Genomic DNA, 27,079 nt, shown 5'->3' with positions numbered 1-27,079 from the left:
CTAGGAAAACCTCTTGCCCTGGACTCCTTGGGAATTCTATTGGCACTGATTCTTGATGCAGTACCTGGTGTTTCATGAGCCCCTGCTGCCTGAGGATTCCTTCTCCTAACCCTAAACTCAACTCTGGGCTCTTTGAGCATGAAAGTCACCTTAGTACCACCAATGTAATCTTCACAGTATATAGCACAGCTCAGCTTCTCAATTAAAATACATGGATTGATTATCATCGTAAGAAGAAATGCCTTCAAGGTGCTGGGACCTTATTGATGATGGAGCCATGATGATTGACGACAGCACCTTTGCACAAGGACAATATTTTAATAACAGATATTCAATACTGGACATTGTCTGCATTCTTTTTTTTTTGTTTGTTTTTTTTTTTTTTTTTTTTTTCGAGACAGGGTTTCTCTGTGTAGCTTTGCGCCTTTCCTGGAACTCACTTGGTAGCCCAGGCTGGCCTCGAACTCACAGAGATCCGCCTGCCTCTGCCTCCCGAGTGCTGGGATTAAAGGCGTGCGCCACCACCGCCCAGCTCATTGTCTGCATTCTTTATCAACACTGATCTGAAGAAGTAGCCGTCGATGACTTCCTGCATTCATTTCTCTCGAATTTGATATGCTATTCTCTAAGCAGTCAAAGAGTAATTTTGCCTTATTAAAAACAATAATGCTCCATAATTTAAGTTAATAAACATTTATTGAATGTTACTAATATATAAAGCATAGGTTTAGATGATTTAAGAGTATAAAGAGAAATACAAGGGCAAGCAGATAACCTTGCAAGTACAAGGATCCGAGTTCGATTCCCAGAACTAACATTAAAAAGCTAAGCATAGTGGCTCACGCTTGTTAGGCCAGTGCTAGGGGTAGAGATGGGGAGGTCTCACTAGCCGGTCAGCCTGGACCACTAGGGAGTTTCCAGGCCATTTAGAAACCCTGTCTCAAAAAGCAAGGCGGGCTGAGTTTGTAGCACAGTTGGTGAAATGCTTACCCAGTATTCATAAAGTCATAGGCTCAGCCCAGCACTGGACAAAACAGTTACGGTGGTCCATGTCTATAATCTCAGCACTTTGGAGGCAAAGGCAGGAGGATCCGAAGTTCAACACTTGAGGCTGTCCTCTGGTGTCCACACGTGCATGAGTACTCACACAATGTATACCTGCACATACCTGCACACATACACATGAAAAATTTAAAAGTTAAAATAAAAATGTCAGATGTCCTCTGCTCTTAAAGGATTTAGTCTCCTAGAAGAGACACTCACACTTTGGTGAAAGTTGAAATGAGGTAAGCACCATGGAGAAGCTAACTAAAATCCACCGGAAACAGAAGAGTCGTAGAAATAGACAAACCAGGGGTGGAAATAAAGTCATCCAGGATGAGCAAGTGGTGCGTACTTGTAATATCAGCCCTCAGGAGGCTGAGACTGGAAGTCTAACCATTCTGGGTTACACAACAAGATTCTACCTCAGAAAGAACATCAAAGCACACAGTCTAATGATCCAAAGGTGACTTAAAGCTTCCCCATGAAGTCATCAAGTAACCGTCTCTCTAGCCCACACTTGATCAGCTAGCTCTACTAGTTGGGACTTGTTACCTATTGACTTCCAGTGCAGTTGTTTTCTTACTACCGTCAGTGTGTAGATGCAGAGTTATGCTGGACAAGCTGCTCTTTGTCCTCCACATTCCCGGACACCCTGCTCAGTGACCTGTTAACATTCCGATGGGCAGGCACATTTGCATACATGTGGAGTTCTCTATGATTACTTTTAAAGCACGTAAAAAACAGAATAAAAACAATGAGATAAGAATGAAATATATTCTACTTTTCAAACAATCCCTCATTTTATTAATGTTATCCACCCTCTTTGCTCTTAATGTAATCATGCTATTACTAATAATGCCTCATTTTCAATGCTTAGATAATCAGGATAACTCCACACCATTGTAAGCTCAGTGTTGTAACAAGATCTGGTATTCTCTTCATGTGTTGTTAATACTAGTGAATGAGTTCAGCGTTCTAACAAGACCTGGTATTCTTCCTTCATTGTTAATGCTAGTGGATGCAAATGCACTTTTCAAATTATCTTCTTGACTATTCCAACTGTGTTTGATTAGATAGGATGTTTGTCTCATAAACATGGCTGACACAGGGATCATTCTGAGGGCTGGAGAGGGCCCAGCTCTGCCTCTTCCTTGATGTCCTCCTGTGCTTCTCTTTAGGATCTACAGTCCCAAATGGGAGCTACTTTAGTTAAATCAAGATACTATCCTCCCTAGATAAGCAATCTGTGGCACATCACAGTAACTCTGGAAGGCCACCAAAGAGAGAGGCTGTCTTTGTCAGCCTCCCATATTACAGAAACCTGCCCTTTCCTGAGAACCTGGAGTGCAAGGTGTCCAACATCTATTTGCTGAGGCACCTTAATGAATTATCGAGTGCATCTTCCCTTCATTAAAGAGCACCGATTCTGATTTCGTGTAAGCTCTGAAGAGGAAATTTTTCCTTCTATTGCATCAAGATCAAGCCATGTGAAAGCCAGCCAGCTTGCTCCCTCTCTCAGACTCCATAGCTTCAGGCTCTTCCTAGCTTAACTGACATCTCCTGACAGCTGGTGGAGGTCTTCTCTGGGTGCCAGGCTAATGCTCTCTCTGCTACATAGTGTTATTTTTCTGCTAAATATAATGTGCCTCGCAGGGTCTCTAGCCATACTCCTGTCTATCAATTTTGATGCCTCTTACATTCTAAGCTGTCATAGGAAAAAAAAGATAACAACTAGATACACAGATACACAGATGGATGAATGGTAGATAGGTAGATAGATAGACAGATGGATAGATAGCTGATAAACAGACACTAGATAGTAGGCATAAATATATATACATATATATTTATAATGAAAAGTGTAGCAGTGTTGAATTTCATGTGGGAATCCCCTGAGTTGACAAACGTCAAATTTGTCAAATTGTCACATGCATGAAGCTTTGAAGGGAAAGCCCAATTTACAGCAGATACCCCAGGATTTGAAAGTGTCAGGACCATGGAAGGACACATGCTAAGGAAAACCACTTTGCTCAGCAAAGAGAGGCCAGGAGGACAGTAAGTGGCAAGGCCACGGGGTGAAGCTCCCCAGCCTCAGGAGCTGGCATCATAATATTGCGTCCTCCAGACACTAGCCGTGAGGCTCCAGTGATTAACATTTGCCCAGGTGCACTCTGGTCTTTCTTTGGTCCCAGTCCTTTCTCTGTCTCTATTCTTCCCTTTGGAATGGAAATGTTTACTCTGTGTTTCTGCATCTCGGAAGCAGTTTTTCTTTTTATGTTACAGGTGCTAGCCGTAACAGTGCCTGGGATCTTGGAAGAGACTTTTATTTTGGACTGTTGTTCAATGTTGGAACTGACAAGACTCTAGGGATCCTTGAAGTCTTTGAGTGTGGGGCAGAATGCTATGTTTGGATATGAAGTGTCCTCCTGGTGGGCTTATGTATTGAAAGGCTGGTCTCTGTATCATGGTACTATTTTGAAAGGCTCTGGAAAATTGGGAGGTGGGAGCCAGTTGGAGGGGACAGAGATGACATGCCCTCCAAGATCCTTTGCAGTCCCACTTTCCCCTGCTCATTGGAGAAGTGGAAAGCAGCCTCCATGATGTCCCCCCACTGTAACAATGCTCCGTCCAAGTGCTGGGGCCCAGCGACCACAGACTGAATGGCCTGAAACTGCACACCATGACAGACCATTCCTCCTCAGCTGTTTGTGGAAAGTGTTTTGATCAAAGTCACAGACAATGACAAAAAACTGAAATCCACCTTGATTTTGGATCTCAAAGATAAATGCTGAAGACTTTGATTTTATCTTTCCATACTTTCAGCTCTTCAGATGTAACAAGTGCAGCTATCAAACACTGGATAGGGTAGAGACTAAAAATGGTAACAGAGACATCATCTTTCCATAAAGAGTGGTTTTGATGCTGTTGAGTGTGTGTGTGTGTGTGTGTGTGTGTGTGTGTGTGTGTGTGTGTGTGTGCGCTATGGCTTATGGAGACTAGAACCTTGTTTTATAAAGAGTGTTTTAGGTCAGATCATCCAACCCCACTTGTTAAAATCCAGGCCCTGCCATCTCCGGCCAGGAGGTGTCCGGTTCTCCTGCCCAGCCTCACACTGGAGTCTCAGAGGTTTTCTATGCAGCCCACTCTATGCTCTGACCATTCCCCAAGCCACACCCTAGTTCCTAGAGGTCTAGGCTGAAAATGGCAGGACTGGTGCACCTCAGACCCAGTGAAGACATCAAGGACCAGAGAAAGCCAAAAAGAACAGGGAGGACCAGAAACAAGCTGAGAAGGGAAATGTGAGCGCTTTGTACAAAGGAAGATCGAAAATCTTGACAATTTAGCTGTACCATAGGACCTGGGAAGGTGGTTTGATGAAGAGCCTTGCTTCTGGCTTTCAAGCAAGTTACAAAGGTGCAAACAGCATTTTAAAGAGTGCTCTGCTGAGTTTTGATAGATTTTATCCCTCTGCATTTTTAAATATTGCCATACCTGTTTTCCTAATCACATCAGCCACAAACTTCTTCATTCTTGATTATTGCTTCACACGCCATAGTCTGGAGCTGGAAAACACAGTGCATCTAAGGTGAACAGCAAGTACACTTGGTCCTTGATTCTAAGAACACAGTCGGATCATTATCTCTTATTTGGTATAAACTCAGACTATTTTGTCTCAGCTGGGGCGTAAATGGGAGAAGTCTAAGAATGTCAAAGTGCTGTTGAGGCCATTTTACACCTCAGTACTTTGAATTTACATCGGTGAACAGGCTTGACCCAGTACATTTCCCTGAAAAATCCTGATGAGTCATAGGCCAGAATGGTGGACACTCCAGGTCACCTACTGGAGTCACTCAGAAGAAATGGGGGACATTCATGCTAGCGAGTGTGGAGCACAGACCCTAATTCAAGACCGCCTTTGTGAAGGACAAGGAGGAAACCAGTTCATTTGGTTTAGTATGAAAATTTCAGTACAAGACAAAAGCAATAAAAGTGACACTGAGAAAGAAAAAATAAGATGTGGAATTCTCAAAAATAATGACAAAATAATAATGTTCCCAATGAATTTTAAGTAAATATTTTAATAGAGGTATAGGCTCCCATTTTCCCCTGTTTCCTGATTGAGAGAGTCACAATCATTCTTGGCCATTACCCTTTTATTTATTTATTTACTTATTAAAATTTTATGCATGTGATTTATGTGTGAGTGAGAATGTTTGTGTACTCATGCATTTGTGTGTGTGTGTCTGTCTGTCTGTGTGTCTGTGTGTACACAGGCGAGTGTGTGCTGACGCGCATGTGTAGAGTTCAAAACCTTGGGTACTGGTTCTCCCCTTCCACCTAGTTTTGAGACGCGATGTCTTTGCTAATTTTCCTCTGTGTAAGCCAGGCTAGCTGGCCTAAGAGCTTCTGGGGATCCTCCTGTCTCTAACCCCATTTCTTTATAGGAGCCCTGCAACTGAAGGAGTTTGCACTACGGCACCCAACTTGAACACAGGGTCTGGAAATTCAGACTCGGGGTCTTACATTTGCTCAGCAAGCACTTTTATCATCTCCTTGAGAGAGAGAGAGACACCTGGGTTGAAAAGCCATCAAGGGGCTTATGTAACCTTTGAAAGGTTTGTAAATATCTCAGGGGAGGAAAGAAAGTAATGGCCCCAAACCAAGTGCGTTAACAATAGCTCCCTGGCAAACTGTCCTGGGAAGTCCTCTTACCTGAGGACCGGGCACCGTGGATCTTGAGAACACGTGTGGGATGGAGTGTCTCTACTTGCCTATAAAGAGCATATTTCCTTGTCTTTGCAGTATCCTTAGCAGTTTTCTCATGATGTGCGTGCATTCTGCTTTAGTGCTTATTCAATAACAGAACTGTTTCCTTTCTCCTTCGCTCTGGAGAAGAGCTGTTCTGCTGGTAGGAGGCTTTGTTTCTAATTCTATTTCACCAACACAAGGCATCCACTGCAAGTGAGAAGTGCCCCCACCACTGACACCCACACGCTCTTCATGTAGGAGAATCTTTGGGCAAGCCACGAAATCTCTAGAAGATTCTTTGGCAAGTAGATGGAATGGCGACCCCCAGAAAATATAGCTTGGAGTCCTGACCTCAAAATATAAAGGCATTTGGAGCGAAAATCTTTACAGAGGTGATCAAATTAAATAAAGCCTGTAGGATGGAGTCTCCTTCGGTATAACTGATGTCCTTATGAAAAGGGGAAATGTGGACACAGAGACAGACACCCACAAAAGAAAGATGACGTAAGGAGACAGGAAGCAAAGGCAGCCTTCATCAAGACAAAGAGAAAGGCTTGGGACAGATCCTTCCTCGACAGCCTTCAGGAGACATGGAGATAAACAACACCTGGATCCAGTCTCCTCTGGAACGGAGAACATGTAGTGTGTGTGTGTGATGTGAGACACTCACTCTGTGGTACTTTATTATGAGATATCTCACCAGTTAACATATTGCTATGGAGTCAGAGCAAGGAATATTACTGCATGAATGGAATATTAAATGGTGCTGATGTGCAGTCTGAGGCCCCTGCCTCACAAGAGGAACCTCATGCTCCAAGAACAGGGCATCTGGTGTGGGCAGTGGTGACTACAGTGAATTATAATGTATTAGTGGCTGGAGGTGCAGCTCCAGGCTAAAGAGTTGGCTTACCCCTCAGTTCTGAATACTGCAAAATATGATGTGTGTGTGTGTGTGTGTGTGTGTGTGTGTGTGTGTGTGTATGTGTGTGTGTGTGTGAGAGAGAGAGAGAGAGAGAGAGAGAGAGAGAGAGAGAGAGAGAGAGAGAGCGCTAAGAGAGATTTTAAGATTTCTCAGGATTAAAATGTTAAATATATGAGGTGATAAGTATATTAGTTGGTTTGATTTAGTCATTCCACACACATATATTTTATAAACCATAAATATATTCAATTTATGTCTCTAATGCAAGGACTTTTCCGTCTTTAACTTCTATCTAATGCAGAGACTTTCTCAGACTGAGTTAGATAAGCAGGCCTAGACAAGCACAAGCTTGAGGAGAGGTAAAGAGGTCCTCAATAATATCTGAGTTTGGTTCCCGTAACAGCCAGTATAACAGAGCTCCCCCACTCCATGCCTAGTACCCTAGTGATTTCTATTCTACCTGACTTCATATCAGTGCACAGCTCACTGTGCCAAACAACAGAAGCTGAACTCAAGGCCTGGCCTGAGAATCTGAAGATCAGGGGTTTGGGAACTACGGGGCTGTCAGTCATTAACTGTGGTCATGGCTCTTTTACTTGCCCTTGGCCTTGCATAGAAAGGTTTGTCTCTTCTTTGGCTTCTTGAATGTCTCATGTTCTGTGACTTGCTTCATTACTTGGGATATTCCAGACTTGACCTTAAAAGCAGCTGTTAATGTGGGTGAAACAGATGGACACGACCAACGTGATTTCTTCTGTCACATTGTTCTTTTCCTTGACCATCAACCTAATAAGTAGTTTCTATATGGAAGGTTCTAGGAGCTGCGTCCTTGAGAAACACTAAAAAATAAAAGCTTGACCAAAAAAAAAAAAAAAAGAAAAACCAGCCGGGCAGTGGTGGCGCACGCCTTTAATCCCAGCACTCGGGAGGCAGAGCCAGGTGGATCTCTGTGAGTTCGAGGCCAGCCTGGGCTACCAAGTGAGTTCCAGGAAAGGCGCAAAGCTACACAGAGAAACCCTGTCTCGAAAAACCAAAAAAAAAAAAATAAAAATAAAAAAAAAATAAAAATAAAAGCTTGAATTTTGAATTTAGAATATGCAAGCAGTCCTCAAGGGCTGCCTTCCATTACCTAAGCTCCTTGCATGATCTCTCAGTAGACTATGTCCATTCTTGGAGCACACACACTCATTTGCTTTATTTGTGTGTCTCTCCAGCGATCACCTAACAATTCTTTTTCTGGATTCGTCATTATTTACTCCAGATTTCTAATGGAGTAACCTGTGATTGCTCTATTCCCTCACCTCCCATTTATTCTGTACTTCTGCCATCCACTCGTTCATCTGTGTTCATTCAACGTCGTTTTTCTGTATGGCAGGCATTGTGCCCAGTGCCTACAAAAGATGAAGAGCACTGTCATTGCCCAGTGCATGTGGTCTTGGGGAATGAAACATATCACACAGCACAGAAAAGAGCACAGTATGAGAAGAACAGTCACCTGACTGGGAATCTTGACTATTTCTTACCAGTCATGGCCTTGAACAAATGACTTTACTTCTCTCCTCTGAACCAGTTTTCTTATCACTGCATTGGGGGTCTTCATAATGTCTACCCTCTACATTTACAAGGATGATAATAGGTAATGTATATTGTTTAGCATATAACAGACATTTAACAGTGAAGTGCATTTCCTGTTGCTACTGTAATACAGGACAGACATGAGAGCTCAGGAGGATGCTTTGGAACCCATGGACACTGTTCTCAACTGAGGGCAGGGAGGGGAATGATGTCTGGAAAGGTTCCTACGACAGGAGAATGGCCAAAGATGAATCTTAAAGTTTTAATTTAGGAGCTAACTTGAAGAGAAGGAAGAGAGAAAGGTGAAGCTCAAGGTACTTCAGGTAGAGGCCCCCGACAAGAGAAAAACACAGAGAGGTAGGAGCCCATAGCATCTTCAAAAGAAATCCACATCGGTGAGGTGAGAATTCATCTGCAGCATGGAGAATTGTGATCCTCTGTCCCTGCCTTATGTCCTGTGGCATCAGAAGCCTCTGAAGGACTTCACAAAGGCAGAGAAGGAATAGATTGGCTTCTTGGATGGTCTCTCTGGCAGCAGATAGATGGCAAGGTGGAGGAGTAATCAGGAAAACAGTGACTCAGAGGAGTTGGCTCTGATGGCTAGTGTGTGTGTGTGTGTGTGTGTGTGTGTGTGTGTGTGTGTGTGTGTGTGTGTGTGTGTGTGTATGGTGGGGCTCATGCATGGCAACACATATGTTTGGAGGTTAGAGAACAAATCTGTGGGATTTGTTGTCTCCTCCCACCTTTACCTGGGCTCTGGAAACCAAACTCAGGTCCCCAGGCTTGCATGGCAAGCAACCTTACCCACTGAGCCATCTCACTGGCCCTGTGACAGTGAATTTTGTGTGTCAATTTGACTGGGCCAACGAGTTACCCAGAAATTTGGATGGACTATGGCTGCAAAAATGTTTCTAGGTGACGTTAACGTGTGAATCCATATATTAAGTCAAACAAACTGTCCTCCCCAGTGTGGGTGGCTCTTCTCCATCAGTTAGTTGGAGACCTGAATAGAACAAAGGGCTGAATAAGAAAGAATTCTCTCTTTCTGCCTGATTGTCTCCAAGTAGGATGCCAGTCCTCTGCCTATCAGCCCTGACACCACTGATTCTCCTGGGTCTGGATCAGTACCCTCCAACATCAGGATGCATGAGCCCATTATCATCCTTGTACTTTTAGCCCTCAGGCACTGGAGTAAGCCCATGCCTCCTCCTTTCTAACTGAGTTACCTTTCCAAGACGTGCTTGGGCAGACCAGGAACTCCATTGAGACCCCCCTGTAGTCTCTGCTTCCCAGTGACCCCCAATTCCTATCCTAAAGACCCTCTGAAATTTGAGTTCATCTTTTTCTTACTCCCTTTAACATGATCACTGTGCTGGACTCACCTTATCTCTAATACATTTGTTCCTCTTGCACTCACCATCCCCATTATCTGTTGTACCCTCCCCCATTCTCTCCCTGGCTGGATAAAACCAGCTTAAGTGCCACCTCAACAGTGTGTCCATCCCTGGATCCCCAAAGCTATACAGCCCCAGCTCTGCTCCATTCATTTTGTGACAGGAATTAATCTTTTCATGGCACCTACACACTATCTATTTCTATCAATAGATAGAAGGTTTCTCAAAGGGCATAAATCATTACAACATCTTTGGATCCCGGGGATCTAGCAAATAGCAGGAATTCAGATCTTAAGTGCTGAAGTGCTGAACATAACTAGATACATGAAAATATGGCTAGAAAGACACAGGGACAAAGGAAGCCGAATTGAAGCTGCACACTCCACATGCCCCAAGGCAGTCTTCTCTTTAGATGCTGTCCTAGTTTTCTTCAGTTCATATGATAAAACATGATGACCAGAAGCAGCTTGGGGATGGAAAGTGTCTACTTGGTTTACACATCCAGACCACAGTGTATCATTGAAGGAACTCAGGGCAGGAACTCAGGGCAGGAACGTGGAAGCAGGAACTGAATGATGCAGTGGCCATGATGGAATGCTGCTTACTGGCTTGCTCCCCATGACTTACTTAGCCTGCTTTCTTTGACAACTGAGGACCACCTGCCCAAGGATGGTACTACTCTTACTGGACTTACTCATCAGTCATTAATCAATGTCCCACAGACTTGCCTACATGCCAATCTAATGGACTCATTTTCTCAACCGAGGTTCCCTCTTCCTAGATGACCCTGGCTTGTGTCAAATCACCAGTAACTAACCAGCACAGATGTCCTATGAAATAAGCACCCTAACTGTCTTTCCTAGCAACCATAGACACTGTTTTCATAAAATTTACATTTTAAAAATTCTTACCTGTTTCTAATCAGGCTTTGTGGCATGACTTCCTTGTGAGAGGTGTGCAAATGTCTGTTCATTTCAGATATGAGCAACCGAAGAAACAATTTCACCAAAGTTTATGTTGAACCAATCAGTTTATTGGGGTTATTTGCAGGAATAGGGGTGACACAAAGCAGCCACATCACTATAAAGCTACCCCAGCACAGGTGATGATTCAAGAAAACCGTATCCCTGAGAGCTCCCTGCCCAGTATGCCACAGCTACACTAAAGAGAATGTCCTGGTCACCAGCTTCTGCCCACCCTCACCCCGACCCCAGCAATATCGTCTTGGGAGGAGCCTTCGGAATCATGTAACTTTCCAAGCATTGTGAGCCTTTCCTTAGCTTTCTGAGTCCTCTGAGCCCCCCTCCTCCAGGAGGGCAGGTGTCAATTAGGAGGAAATAGGTACACTGAGAGTTTGAAGAGCCTTGGGTGATTCAGTGACTGCTGGCCTTCCTCTCCTTTCAATTTCATACTGGGCAAAGTTCCAGAACTTATTCTGCCTGGTACTTCTGGGGCATCCATTGATCGCATGGTTTAATGTGAAATTAACTTTTTAAACAGGATAGAATTTCAAGAAAACATTCTCTGCTCTTTTGAATGATAACCAAGCACACGCCGAGGGTTTTGAAAGTCAGGCTCTCTAACTCGTGCAGTGTGAAAACACTTCATAGAGTAGCTGGGCTTTGTAAGGAAGCTTGGCAAAACAGAATGTGGAGATTAAAAGAGCAGGGACATTTATTTTTGGCAGCTGACAGTCAGGCCTGGTGAGTTTCTTATCCTGACTCCTGCTAAGCAAGAGGAGAAAATGCCTGAATATAGGACCTTTAGAACGCACCTCCAGCGGGGATAACAAAAGTTGGTTTCATCATGTTAAAAGCAATGCTAAGACTAGAAAAGCCAGGACATAGAGCTGGTCTTGATGTCCTGCTGCTGAGCAGCTGGGGAAATGAGTGTTTCCACTGGGGCCAAAGCTGCAGCTTTCTCCTGTGACTCACCTGGTCAGAAAGCTTGATAGGAAGAAGGGCTTTGAAATGTCACCGCCTCTCTCTGTTAACCCATCAATATAAAGCCAGGCTGGACTTTAGGGTGAGTTTGTGGGTCAGTTTTATTTGGGGTATTTTTTCCAGGACACTTTGAGTTTTGGTGTAAAGTGATTTCATTTTAATTTTTTAAAAAATGCAATTTTGTGTACAAACAGAATGGCATACTTATCCCAATTCTTATTCTGCGTTCTGTGAGATACTGCAAACACGAACACCTTAACTTTGGGAAGCAGTGAACACTCCCTGGCTTCTTTTTCTCCTCTGTAAAATGGGAGAAATACCTGTGTGTGAGTTATGCAGGGATCAAAAGAATGAATATATATGCAAGTGGCTTAGCACTCACACATACTCATTGTCCCACATACGGCAGCAGTCATTGGAGGTGTGGCATTATTAGTATTGATGGTGATGCATTGGGTAGACAGTTGGCTCGGAGTCAGGAGAGCCTTTATGCAAAGCAGCTGGCCATTGCTAACCTATATTTACCTACCTATTACTCAACCTACTTTTGAAGCTTAATTTTCATATCTTGGCCCAGATAACTTTCTAACTTTAGCCTTTTTGACCCTGTAAATGTAGTGATCAATACAGAGAGTCCTCGTAGTGCCATACTGCAGGCTCCTCCATTTTTCCTGAAATTGTCTTCAACCAAAGTCATCACATGTGGCCCTCTCCGAAGAACTCCGAACTCTGAAGTGGCTGGCTCCATGTGGGTGCAGGACAGCTCTCCAAAGCCACAGAGCAAGCAATGTTTGTTGTAGTGTTTTCCAAATCCAAGAACAGAGTGCATAGAGAAGAGTGTGTAGGAAAGCTGGCACGCAGATAAAACTCAGACTTGTCTGAGTCAATAGCAAAAGATACTATTTCATTTCCGGTAAGAGAGGATAGTGACTTTGTCCCATAAACCCCACGGAATTTAACCATTTCAACTTGGAAAGAGAGAAGTTTTCCCTTGGAGAAATAAAATCTCCACACTAGCTTTGGGTGAGGGCAGATGGCCATAACAGCATAATTATTGTCCCTTGCATGTGTTTGACATGTGGCCTTTCAAACTCCTTTGTTAGACATTCTACTGAGTCTTCTTCCCACAACTGTATAGGCAGGTGGGGTAGCTACCAGAATATAGTCATTGCTTAATGAAGAGAGCTGATCTCCAGAGTCATGGGACTGGCCTGGGTCACACAAGCTTCTTAGCTCATGCTCTCTGCCAGGCACATGTGACTTGTGAGCTCTATGGGCTCCCACGTGCCTCCCAAGGATGTATCTGAACAGCAACAACTCTGCCTTCTCCATTAGTTGCCTTGGAAGCTGGCAAAATATTTTGGCATCTCCATCTGATAAGACTAAGAGAAGTTTAAAAAAAAATCATACAGCTTCTCAAGCAGGACTGCTAGACAGTGTGAAGGGTGAGGGGAAAGAAGACTCTGTCGAGGGGTTCTATTATAATCCCTATCAATTCAGCGCTTTCAAGGGGGCTAGTAAATCATAAACATTCCACTATGAAAAAAGTCTCCAGTAAAGGGCCATGCCCAATCCAAAAGCACTGCCTTACAGAACGTTTATGGAGACATTGATCTGATCAAATCAAATGCCACAGGAGACTTGGGTTTGCGAATCAGAATGAAGATCATTCTTGGCTCCTGTCTATTTTTGTTCAGTCCTCTCTGCCGTCAGGAAATAATGTCATACTGTGTTCCTTGCTTGAGTTGGGAAAGAAAGGATCTCCTGTCGAGGGTTCTGACTGAGGCCTCTTGGCATTGAGTACTCTTACCTATCAAGGTGACAGGCAAATACAGACAGGCAATGTTTGGCTGGATAACCACAGGGGTTCCATCTAGGAGACAAGAGATGCCTTTCCCTTCTCCCAGGATGCAGCCTCTGAGCATGCCCAGAATTTCCTTCTGCTTTCAGTAGATTCTAACTCCCCTCTCCCAAAAAAAATATAAAATAAAAGTCAAGAGCGGGAAAGGCAAAACCCCTTCACCAATTTCCCAAAATAAAATCACTTTGGCATGTACCAGGCTATAGCTGTAACGTGTACATCCCCCAATGTACATTGGGATTGAAAGATGAGAGATACATTGAAATTGAACAGTTCTCCACCCAGGAGGCATGGAGGGCAATTACAAAATCAGCCTGAGCTTGGCCTGCCATGGCACCCACACATAAGGATGCTCCCAGCAGGACCAGGCCTAATAGAGCCCTAAAGATATGGAGAAATGTGGCTCTAGAGGTTCCTAAAGATTGGGGTCACTTCATTCCAGCATAGAAGGAAGTCCTCAGTCTGGAGTTTTCCATTATTGATTCAATCTGTCCCACTGTGCAGACTCTGGTTAACCAAACCTAAAGACATACATGAGAAACCTATGGATAAACAGTGATCCATCCTGCTGTAGCCCTAGACAGAACAGAAGGGAGCAGCAACCTCCTCTCACCAAGCACACCATTGCCAGGAGCAGTCCTTGTGCATGTCTCTGCAGCACAGGTAAACTCCTTCCTAGTCTCATTTCATAGTTGAGTAAACTGACTCAAATACAGATGAGTAACTAAACTTGGGTGAGAAGAAAATGGTGTCCTCTGCTAGCCCCAACTCCTGCCTTTAAGCTCCACTGACTCTGGATGGACAAGAAGAGACCTTGAGTTTGAAGAGAGACCTGTAACTGGAGGTGAACTCATCCATTGTGTTCCAGTACACTCTGCTGTGTCTAACTCACCGCCTCTCTGCCTATCTGATCTATATCCCACAGTCTGTAACTGTTACCCACAATACCTCTTACAGACTTTGGAAATCACAGAAGATAAACTCAGAAAGAAAGGAAATGAAAAGGATTCCTGGGGAGGCTTGTGAGGTTGAACATCAACGTTTACATGTCTGTCTGACTGTCTGTCTCTCTCTTTGTGTGTGTCTGTGTGTCTCTCTCTTAGTCTCTCTGTCTCTGTCTCTTTGTCTCTCTGTCTCTGTCTCTCTATCTCTGTCTCTGTCATACACACACACACACACACACACACACACACACACACACACACACACACACCTGTACCTTTACTGGCCTCCCCTCTGTTGACCATGAAGTAGAGGGCGAGACCTCCTTGCAGGTCAACATCTACCACAAGTGCTGCCTAAAATAGTCTTGGCCCCTCATCACCTCATCAAATTACAGACCCACATCTCAGTCTCTGCCTGTCACCGGCCTAGCCACTCTTCAGCTCCACTCACCCCTCCTCCTTCTTTCTCTCCTGACCTCTCTGTGGATTAGCTCCCTGGGGCTGGTTCAGTTTGTACTTCCCCAGCAGAATCCCAGCTCCTCCCTCACCCTCTGGGAAGGTCCCTTTGGTTTCCTCTTCCGGTCTTTGCACGACCCACTCTGCCTGCTGTCTTTTGCGTTGTTAAGATTCAATGCCAGATGAGGACAGCTGACCCCAGGAGAGCAGCTGTCATGTCATGGGTGCAGAAATGACAATATTTAGCCTCTAAGACTTGCTCTCATTCCCAGCTCGGCCACCTGGGCTGGCTCTCTGCTTCCTGGGTCCCACTTTTCTTATTCACGTGGTGACTACAATAATACCTCCCTCAAAGTGTTGGGTGAAGTTAACGAGATAATGGTATAAGACATGGAGCAGGTGAGAGTTATGAAAAAGTTCCAGCTGTTGTTACTATTGTCATCATGATGGGACTTGTTACTCACCACTCCTGTGACACAGATCTTCCCTCATTTTCTGCCCCCCCACAACACCATTTATAGTCTTTTTTTCTTCAAAATATAGATTGCCTCGATAACCTTTACAAGTAGGTGTGATTGCCCCAGTTCCTGAGAAGTCAGAGTCACAGGGAGGTTATGTAACTTCCCAAGGTCATAATGTTTAGAAGAAAAGCAACCGGGCTGCATGTGTTCACTCTGTTTCCCACAGTACACCATTGCAGGTGCTTCCAGACCATTTTCTTTGCTGGGGAAGTACAGACATGTGTCTGAAAGTGGGAACAGTCAAAGGTGAGATACACAGGTCCACAGGCAATTACAGAATAGTGTGCAGAGGGTGGTATTTAAGTAGATAAGCAGGGTCCTTGGGAGAAGGGGTGGGCACAATACTCAGATGACAGGACTCCAGAGCCCACAGCATTTCCACTGCCACAGAGCTGAACAAACACTGTCTCTCCTATTCCCTGGTTCTGGGACACACTGAAGGAGAGAGAAGGATGGGGATAAGGGACAAAGGGACCAATCAAAGAGACCATGTAAACGTAGGTAGCCTTATTAGGGCAGGTTTCAGAAAAAGCTCATAGACAGAGATGAAAGGAAAAGACATGTAAGGTGTGGGACTAGCCTGAGCAAAGGCTGTTGGGCTAAAGGACAAAGGATTCATGGCATACAAGAGCATCAGTAAGGGTGAGACAGAACATGAAGCACCTAGTAAGCTATGCTGAAGTCAAAAATCAGCAATCAGAAGGGTAGGTAAAGATCAGAGTTGTGGTGGTATTTTACTTGTACTGAAATGTGATTTTAATTGTATGTTAATAAATAAAGTTGCCTGGGGGTCAGAACTATTAGAGCCATAGCAAGTGCGTGGCGGTGGCGGTGCACGCCTTTAATCTCAATACCATAGAGGACCTGGAGGGCTGTACATACAGGCAGTGACGAGGCAGTCACGTGTTTGGGTTTACAATCAATGAGAAGGCAGAACAGCTAGACTATATAAAGACATACACACAGGAAGTAGGTCCCTTTCGGAGAGCTCTCTTGGCTGAAGCAGGAAGGGTAAGGCTCTTAGCTCTGACCTCTTGGCTTTCTTCTCTGAATCGGCTCTGTGTTTCTTATTTGATAAAACGGTTGGTTACATCTACACAGAGTTCTTTTTGGTGGCAGCATATATGTGGAGGGTGGAGAGGAGAAAGACCAAAGGGTCTGCCTTAGCCTGTATGTAGATCCCTGCATTTCCTGTGCAGTTCTCTGCAGGAACATGCTGCATTCCCCTTTGCTTACCTGCAGCCTTAGCTGTGGAGGTGGGTGCCTCTCAGAAGTCTCACAGGTTCCTACGCCTTTGCCTTTAACCTAACTGGATACTCCATTGTTTCCATATCCCCTTCCTCCAAGAATCTAAGCATGACTCAAAGGTAGTACATTAGTTTCTTTCACATTGTTATGACAAAATTCTGGTGGTGGTTTGAATAAGAATGGTCCCTAAAGCTTTATTTATATGAGTACTTAGTCATCAGGGAATGGCACTATGTGGAAAGGATTAGGAGGTGTGGCTTTGTTGGAGTAGGTGTGGCCTTGTTGGAGGAAGTGTGTCAAGGGGTATGGGCTTTGAGGTTTCAAAAGTCCATCACACACACACACACACACACACACACACACACACACACATACACACATACACCCCACATGGTGTCTACTGCTCTAACACCATGTGTGTTATGGTGATATTTTATTTGTATTAAAATGTTATTTGTATGTTAATAAATAAAGTTGCCCGGGGGTCAGAGCTATTAGCAAGCCATAGGAAAGCAGGGCAGTGGTAGCGTACGCTTGTAATTCCAGCACTTAGTAGGCAGAGCTGGGTAAGTCTCTGTGTGTTCAGGGATACAGCCATTATTGGATACACATGCCTTTAATCTTAATACCAATCATGGAAAACCTGGAGGCCTATACAGACAGGCTGTGAGGAGGCGGTCATGTGGTTGGGTTTACAACCAATGAGAAGGCAGGACAGGAACTCTATATAAAGACTTTAACACAGGGGTAGCTCTGGTTCGGAGAGGTAGGACCACTGCAGGAGGAAGGGTAAGGTTTTGGCTCTTAGCTCTGACCTCTTGGCTTTCTTCTTTGCATTGGTTCTGTGTTTATTGTTTGATGGGAAGGTTGGATACATCTACATTTGGCGCCCAACGTGACAAGAATTCATTAAAAACCGATTGGCTTGGCTTGGCGGCAGGTCCGGTTTCCAGCCTGGGCGGCCCGGCTGCCTAGCTTGGGCCCAGGCCTGACTGACCCGCAGCTGGAACTGCTACAAACAACTCAGACCTGCCCCGCTGAACAGGGCCCCTGCCTGTAAAGCCAAGGCTTGACTCGGCTCAAGTGGCTACACTTTCTCTCTCTCTCTCTCTCTCTCTCTCTCTCTCTCTCTCTCTCTCTCTCTCTCTCTCGCTGGATTCACACCTCGAACACCAGGTGGCTGTGAAATTCCCTGGGATTTTACTGTTCTACCCAGACTTGGTAAGTCAATTAACATATCTATTTAAAAGAGAATTTTTTTCTACATTAAAAAAAAAATGGGCTTTATGTGTACATTGGAAGAAAATTGGGCTTTGTTTGAAATTTTAGGCACTCTGACAATGGAACAACTATATGAAAAGATTAATATTGATCGAATTATTCAGTTTATTACTTTTCTTATCCTCATTTTACTATTTAAAAAGATCGTCAACTTAAGTGCCAGGATAACAGTCTTAGAAAAACTTGTTAAACCGGTAAAAATGAATTATAGAGAAATTCAAATTCAGACAGAAGAAATAGTGAAGTTGTTTCAAAATTGGATCGTAAGGTTACAGAAAGAAAGCCAGTTTTCACACAATCACCCTTAATTTATCCAGTAGCCGTACAGCAGCTACCTGATGAAGAGAATGAACAAAATACTTGGGTTCCAGTTGAAATGTTAGACTTACGAAGATTTAAGGAGGCAATAGCATCTTATGGCATGCACTCCCCATATGTAAAGCAAATGTTAAACACCTGGTCAACTTGTAATAGGATTATACCAAAGGACTGGCGGGAATTGGCACAGGCTGTTCTTGAACCCGGACAAAATCTCCAGTGGAAAATGTGGTTCAGTAATGAGGCTAAAAATATAGAAAGACAATGGAGGGATAGCGGAATACAAGTCTGCCAGGATCAGCTTATTGGCGAAGGCCAATATGCTTCAGTACAAACACAATGTTCATATGATGTCCAAACCCTACTTCTATGTAAAACGGCAGCTTTGAATGCATGGGACAGAGTTGAAGAACCAGGAAAAAAAACTGAGTCATTTACAAAGGTTATACAGGGCCCCAAAGAATCTTTCACAGACTTCTTACAAAGATTGACTTCAGCAGTACAAAAAATGGTCCCGAATTCAGAGGCTAGTCAGATAATAATTGAATCTTTGGCCTTTGAGAATGCAAATGCAGCGTGCAAAAGAATAATTAGGCCGTTAAAGGCAAGATCTGCACCTTTGGAAGATTGGATTAGAGATACAGTTAATGTAGAGGCTTATGACCATGATGATATGTGGGTAGGAAAAGCAATTTCAAAAGGTTTGAGCAATGTTAGATGTTTTGGATGTGGAAAGCAAGGACATTTGAAAAGGGATTGTAAACAGGTCATTCCTAGAAATAATGTTTATTCAAGGAACACTGGCAACAGAATGCCCCTTCCTTCTGGAGTATGCAGAAGGTGTGGTAAGGGAAAACACTGGACTAACGAATGTAGATCAACAAGGGACAGACAGGGTAACCCTCTGCCTCGACCTTCGGGAAACTCCCAGAGGGGCCTCAGGCAGGCCCCCACAGTAAATCCAGTTCAAACCTTTCCTGCAGTTGTAGAGGAAACCCCTACTCAAAGCAACTAAATAACCAAATGTCTATTGGAATAAATCATGTTAGTCGAGATGATGAAACAGAGAAAATAGGAAATACAGGAAAAAACATAAAGAAAATTTTTTGGCAAACTTCTATTAATGAACAAAGACCAAAACTAACAATAAAAATAAATGGTGTTTTGTTGTCTGGTCTGGTAGACACAGGTGCTGACATTACCATAATTGCACCAGAATTTTGGCATCCAACTTGGCCTCTTCAGGAGGTAAACATTCAACTCTTAGGAATTGGGACATTATCTAGAGTGAAACAAAGTGTAAGATGGCTTGAATGTATAGGTCCAGAAGGACAGAAAGGAAAATTAAAACCATATATGGCTAACATAGCTATGAACCTGTGGGGTCGAGACTTGTTACAACAGTGGAATACTCAGATTAATATCCCTCCAATCTCAGAAACAAATCATAAATTAGTACATGTTTCTGAGAGAAATATTAAAAGATATTATTCTAATGAGTGCTCACCAGCCATCCATGTCATACAAGAACAGGGCACAACAACTGATAATCTTCCAAAAACATTAACAGCTCTACCTTTAAAATGGTCAACAGACAAGCCTGTATGGGTTCAGCAATGGCCTTTAACAACAGAGAAACTCCAGGCTTTACAAGAGCTGGTGGAAGAACAGTTAAATGCTCATCATATTGAAGAATCAACCAGCCCTTGGAATTCTCCTGTATTTGTTATAAAAAAAAAATCTGGTAAATGGAGAATGGTAACAGACCTTAGAGCAATTAACAAAGTAATTCAGCCAATGGGCTCTTTACAATCTGGAATTCCTTTACCTACTCTGTTACCAAAAGGCTGGCCTCTCATAGTTATTGATTTAAAAGACTGTTTCTTTTCAATACCCTTACAAGAAAAAGACAGAGAAAGATTTGCTTTCACAGTGCCTACTTATAATAATTCTCAACCGGTTAAAAGATTTCAATGGAGGGTTCTCCCACAGGGAATGTTGAATAGCCCAACTTTGTGCCAATATTTTGTAAAACAGCCATTAGAAGTGGTACGTAAAAAATTTCCTAAATCTATAATTTATCATTATATGGATGACATTTTATTAGCTGATTCAAATGCAGATACTTTAGAAAGAATGTTTGAAAAAGTAAAGAAAATTTTGCCTTGCTGGGGATTACAAATTGCTTTAGAAAAGGTACAAAGAGGAGATTCTATTAATTATTTAGGATATAAAATAGAACTTCAAAAAATTAGACCTCAAAAAGTGCAAATTAGGAGAGATCGACTACAGACTCTTAATGACTTTCAAAGATTATTTGGAGACATTTCTCATCTAAGAACTATTGTTGGGGTAAAAAATGATGAACTGAATAATTTGTTTAAAACCTTAGAAGGTGATAAGGACTTAAATAGTCCAAGAGAATTATCACCTGAAGCTGAGAAAGAATTGGCCTTGGTAGAAAAGAAAGTACATGAAGGGCACGTAGATCGTATTGATCCAAAGCTGGATTGCATTTTGGTTATTTTACCTTCTAGGCATTCCCCAACAGGAATATTAATGCAAAGGGAAGATATTATATTGGAATGGATATTTTTACCTAATAAACCAAATAAAAAATTAAAAACTTATGTGGAAAAAATCTCTGACTTGATTTGGAAAGGAAAATTGAGACTTCGTCAATTAGCAGGAATAGACCCAGCAGAAATTGTCGTACCTTTAACTAAGGAGGACATTGAAAAATTATGGATAGAAAATGAAGCTTGGCAAAAAGCTTGTAGTAATTTTTTGGGAGAAATTAACAGCAAATATCCCAAAAGCAATAGAATTGATCTTATAAAGAGAGCTGATTGGATCTTGCCTCAAATTGTGAGGAAAAAACCCATATCTGGAGTTCGTACATTTTATACAGATGCCAACAAACAAGGAAAGGCAGGTTACAAATCAGAAAATTTAAGTAAAGTGGTTCAAAGTCCTTATAATTCAGTTCAAAAATCAGAATTGTATGCTATTCTGTTGGTATTAATGGATTTTTCAGAACCTCTCAATATAGTAACTGACTCTCAGTATGCTGAAAGAGTAGTATTACATATTGAGACTGCAGAATTTATCCACGATGCTTCAGAATTAACTTCATTATTTATTCAATTACAAGATACAATCAGAAAACGGAGTCATCCTTTATATATAACTCACATCCGATCCCATACTGGTCTGCCAGGCCCTCTAGCACAAGGCAATGATGAGATTGATAAATTATTGATAGGAAATGTGCTGGAGGCCTCAGAATTTCATAAAAAACATCATGTAAATAGTAAAGGTTTAAAAAAGGATTTTTCCATAACCTGGCAACAAGCCAAAGAAATAGTAAAGAAATGTCCTACTTGTTCCTTCTACAATCAAACACCATTACCAGCAGGATGTAACCCAAAGGGTACTCAGAGGAATGAAATCTGGCAGATGGACGTGTTTCACTTTGCAGAATTTGGAAAACTGAAATATGTACACCACACTATTGATACTTATTCAGGATTTCAATGGGCAACTGCTTTGAGTTCTGAAAAAGCTGATTCTGTAATCACTCATTTGCTAGAAGTTATGGCCATTATGGGTATACCTGCACAAATCAAAACTGATAATGCTCCATCATATGTCTCTGTTAAAATGAAACAGTTTTTTGCTTATTATAATATAAACCATGTTACAGGTATACCACATAATCCTACAGGTCAAGCAGTTATAGAAAGATCAAACAGAACTCTAAAGGATATGCTAAATAAACAAAAAGGAGTAACAAAAACCCCCAGAAATAGACTACATAATGCTCTATTAACTTTGAATTTTCTCAATGCCAATGAGAAAGGAACAACAGCTGCAGAGAGACATTGGATAATAGAAAAAACTACAGAATTAAACCAACCTATATACTTTAAGGATGTGCTGACCTCAGAATGGAAACCAGGGTATGTGTTACGTTGGGGACGAGGTTTTGCTTTTATTTCTACAGGAGAAGATAAGCTGTGGGTACCATCAAAATTGATAAAGGTTCGATTTGAACAAGAGAGACCTCTTAATTAGAGGAGGTGATAGTTCATCAACTATCGTAAACATCCAATTTAAACTAACTTACACCAGTAACACATGCCTTTTCATTTAATCAGATAACTTGTCAAAAAGGAACATCCCCAAAAAACCTTGGGGAAAGGTTTTTGTTTTTGTCTTTTAGGAGAATGAAGGTTAAGGAATTTGAAGAACACTGGACAAATGAGACAACTGAAGAAAAGGAACAAATCATCTATCCTAAGAAACAGAGTGAAATGGCGTATGGGTATGTTATCTAAAAAAATTTTATGTCTTCCTAAATGTTTGTTTCTGCTTTTCTTTAAAGATTTAACACTATTTAACTTCTAATAGTCCCAGTTCAATTAAAATTTAAAGCTGACTTTGGAGTTGGAGAATGGCTCTCTCCTTCTTTAAACTCAAGCATGTTGTTAAAAGGAAAATGCAAACTCCCTGTATCATGCCAGAGGAAAAGAGCCATCTTCTGCTATGGGACAGGAGAAAAGCTAAATTAATTAAGGGACTATTCTATTACGAATCTCAACTCTTTGATTCTATTCTGATTCTTTAAACTTTTCTTAAAGTATGAATTTTATATCAAAATTTACAAGATCAATATATATAGATATATATACATTTTAAACTTTGTTAAGATATAAATGGTCATATAGAGTACTAACTAATTCTAAAAAGTCGCATATATAGTCTTTGTGTTCGAGTCTCTTATCAGTTTTTTGCAGGAAATCACAGTTAGGCCTAACATCAACTGAAGTCTCCAGGAAGAAGATGGGGCCCCACAACAACAACAATTCCACGTGGACAATAATAACATCACTAAGCTGACAAACATCATCTACAGGTCAGCTTTGAACTACAAAGTGCTCAGAGCAATTTTAAGAAGAGCTAGCTGAGATGATCCAGTCTCAAAGACTACTTGAATAAGGATTTGAGATAAACCCTGAATTTTGGCATTATACACAGACTGGATAACGAAGGATATATTTACCTTTCCTAGAATTTGACAATTAACCTAAAATTTTTCTTTCAGGATAAAGATACCTTCGCCCATACCCAGCAGGAAGCAATTTCAAGAATACGACGCCCACATTCCCAAAGAGGTGGTGTGGGGCGGTTGGTTTTTTTGGTCTTTTAATGGGTTTTGGGTCTGGGATAATTTTCATTGATTAGGGGGGTTGGTTACAAGTTGTTGTCAAGGGTTAGGAAAAAGGCTAAGCAAAGGAGATTAGATTTAAGGTTCTTATTAAAAAAAAAAAAAAAAAAGAAAGAAAAGAAAAATGTAAATACTTTACATTGGATTGGATTGTTTTATATTGTATACAAATTATATATATTGAAATTGATATTGTTAGAAAATGTTATATATATTTTTCTAATTGTACCGTTCATCTAACAATGTAATGCAATTTTCTGATCCTTGAATGTTATTACCAACTATTAGGATATAAAGAAATGAAAGTTAGTAGTTAGATATTATAATAGAACTTGTAGTTATATTAGGTATGTTTTCAAGATTGAGTAGATATATTTTAGATAGACAGGTTATCTTCAAACCCTTCAGAGATCTACAGAATATGGCATTTAAAATGTTTTAATAACTTAGAAAATTTTTCTTTTTTGTTATGACTATGAGACATGTCGGCTCCTGGCAGTACCAATCTACTTCAGAGAAAATATGGGCATTGAAGAAACTGCATATGGAGTTAACTTTCATTGTGGCAAAAGTTAGCTACTGGACAACAAAGTATCCTCAAATCAACAGGACAAAATGGACAAACAGGACATAAAACAAAGGATTACTGATTCTTGCCAAAACAAGTGTGGTTATGGCTTTATCAAAAGGCATCTTCAGAGGCCAGGACAATATGGCACCATCCCTGAAGTGGCCTTCGCAATTCGAAAAAGGTACAGTGCCCTTTTCTTCGAAGGCAGCTGAACAGGCAGTGGGCCGATGGCCTCTGATGTGCAATGGAACAGCAGCTGAAACAGTTATTCTTGAAGAGTAACTAAGCTCATGCCTCTCAATAGTAGACTGGCATTTGATGGAGGGATATGGAGAAGAATGGGATGCTGAGATGAAGCCATATATACACAGCCAGGAAGAATGGACAGCTGAGTTGGAAAAACCATCAGCAATTTCCAGAATTTGAAATCCTGAATCATGACATGACACTGGTGGAATTCAGGTGTTTCTGGTACATGGACTACTCTCACTCAATGTGAGGTTGAACTGTTGACCTTGTGTACATCCTGCTTCACAAATGAGTCTGTCGGATATGCTGGGCCTATAGGCTGAAGATGATGCCCCAGCACTTCGGAGAAACCTCAGGTGACTGTCCAGACAGCTGTCTGTTTCTGTCAACTCACAAAATTTTTTGGAGGTTGCTTATGTGCACTTCCTGTTTTTATTTTTGTTAGTTAATATTATTTCCTTCTTGGGTCTCTGAGGGAGTTGAAGATTAGTTAGTTATAGTTGAAGGTTAGTTAGTTATAGTTGAAGATTAATTAGGATACATTTTGGACTTACCAAAATAGGATAGATAATGAAATTATTTTCTCTGAATTTGTCAAATACAAATGGACTAGACATTGTTTAGGTATTTATTACTTGTATATATTGTATATAGTTATTATCCTTTTGTATATAGTTTTTCTTATATTAGTTATAAGCTTTTTCTTTTTTTCCTTTTTATTAAAATAGAAAAGGGGAAAATATGGTGATATTTTTATTTGTATTAAAATGTTATTTGTATGTTAATAAATAAAGTTGCCCGGGGGTCAGAGCTATTAGCAAGCCATAGGAAAGCAGGGCAGTGGTAGCGTACGCTTGTAATTCCAGCACTTAGTAGGCAGAGCTGGGTAAGTCTCTGTGTGTTCAGGGATACAGCCATTATTGGATACACATGCCTTTAATCTTAATACCAATCATGGAAAACCTGGAGGCCTATACAGACAGGCTGTGAGGAGGCGGGTCATGTGGTTGGGTTTACAACCAATGAGAAGGCAGGACAGGAACTCTATATAAAGACTTTAACACAGGGGTAGCTCTGGTTCGGAGAGGTAGGACCACTGCAGGAGGAAGGGTAAGGTTTTGGCTCTTAGCTCTGACCTCTTGGCTTTCTTCTTTGCATTGGTTCTGTGTTTATTGTTTGATGGGAAGGTTGGATACATCTACAGTGTGTGCTACAATGCTTCCACCATGCTCCCTGTCATGATAAAGAACTCACCCTCTGAAACTATAAGCAAGTCCCAATTAAATGCTTTCTTTCATAAGAGTTGCCATGGTCATGGTGTTTTTTCACAACAATGGAAACCCTGAGACAATACCCAATAGAAACAACCTGAGGGAAGATTAAATTTGGCTCATGGATTCAGGGGTTTTATTTTAAGCATAATTTTTATTGATTCTTTGGGAATTTCACATCATGCACCCCAAATCCACTCATTTCCTAGTCTCGCCATATCTGCCCTTCACCCTTGTAGCATCCCCCTAAAGGAAAACTTACAAATAATAATAAATATAAATAAATAAAAACTACAAATAAGACTATTAATTCAAACAAACAAAAAAGCAAACAAACAAGCAAAACAACCCCACTTCACTCCTGTGTCTTTCCTGTCTCTCTATCCCATCTTCCTTCATCTTGGTGGCCTTGGGACCTATAGTATACAATGCAGTAGACCCTTTTGTCCACACAGCTTTACTTGCAAATGTTCATTGTATAACGTGTTGTTGGTCAGGTTCACGGCCTCTGGCTTCTGGTACACCATCAATACTGGACCCTCACCAAAACTCTCATCTCTGACATCCTCTGTTGCCCTGATTCGTGGAGATGCTGAGGCTATGTTTCTGCAGGACCAGTCCCTTCATGCGCTCCTGCAGGTCGTAGATAGGGTAGATGTTGGGGAGTGTCAACTCAAAGCCCTGGATGTGTGCCTGGGTGGTAGTTGAATTGGTCAGTCCAGGAGGCTGGGACCGCCCACCTCAGGTGAGGAGTGGAGCCATCTCTCTCATATTCATGGCAAGAGGTGGGACCAGCTTTCCCAAAACAGCTCTCCAGTGAGGTGGGGACCAGGTATCCCTAGGCCAGTGAGAGGAGGGACCAGCTCAGCATGGCCCTCATACTTCAACACATGGTTCAACACACGGTTCGCATGGGCCCCTGTGGTAACATTGCAAGGGACATCAATACAGACCCCAACTACATCAGGATCATGGATCCAGACATGGCCAGCAGCAGCAGCTTGGGCCGGGTTGCCGCCATGGCCCCGGGTGGCAGCACAGGTCTCTCAGATGGGAATGGGCCTATCAGTAGAGAGGTGCCTGCACTCCAACATGACCCCAGATGGCGGCCCAGACCCCCAGCAGTCAACACAGACCCTAGCCCTGTCTGTTGTAGGACCATACACAGACCTCAGCAGCAGCTCAGGGCTGGATGACACCCTGGCCCCGGGTGGCAGCTCAGACCACTCAGATCAGCATGGCCCCAGCAACTGCATATCCCTTGGACCCCAAGACGGCCACAATAGTTTCAGTTTTTTTAAATGTACTTTTTCAATTCTGTTTGAGTGTGTGTGTGTGTGTGTGTGTGTGTGTGTGTGTGTGTGTGTGTGTGTGTGTAAGCATGTGCTTGTGGAGACCTGAGGTCAATGTGGGATACCTGCCTCTAATAATCCCTATTTTTTGAGAAGGTCTCTTAATAAAGCTGGACCTTACCATTCTGACTAGAATGACTGGTCAGTGAA

The 27,079-nt window shown here is 42.2% G+C and overlaps 1 long non-coding RNA gene across 4 annotated transcripts in view; it reads right to left on the bottom strand.

The window, feature by feature from the left end:
• Nucleotides 1–27,079, bottom strand: part of LOC128096134 (uncharacterized) — a 64,494-nt gene that overhangs the window by 13,391 nt on the left and 24,024 nt on the right. The window contains exons 3-5 of one of the 4 annotated variants that reach the window (XR_008213539.1): nucleotides 8,017–8,106; nucleotides 4,537–4,607; nucleotides 991–1,168 (exon numbers count right to left, since the gene is read on the bottom strand). This is a non-coding gene — a long non-coding RNA (uncharacterized LOC128096134). The remainder of the gene's footprint in view (nucleotides 1–990; nucleotides 1,169–4,536; nucleotides 4,608–8,016; nucleotides 8,107–27,079) is intronic. The other 3 variants (XR_008213538.1, XR_008213541.1, XR_008213540.1) reach the window with 3 other exon arrangements.

Source organism: Peromyscus californicus, unplaced genomic scaffold (assembly GCF_007827085.1).
Source record: "Peromyscus californicus insignis strain IS unplaced genomic scaffold, ASM782708v3 Scaffold_5__1_contigs__length_169319896, whole genome shotgun sequence".
In the NCBI taxonomy this organism is placed as follows: Eukaryota; Metazoa; Chordata; class Mammalia; order Rodentia; family Cricetidae; genus Peromyscus; species Peromyscus californicus.
Note: the sequence above shows the minus strand (reverse complement) of the source record. Positions and strands in the feature narration are given on the sequence as shown.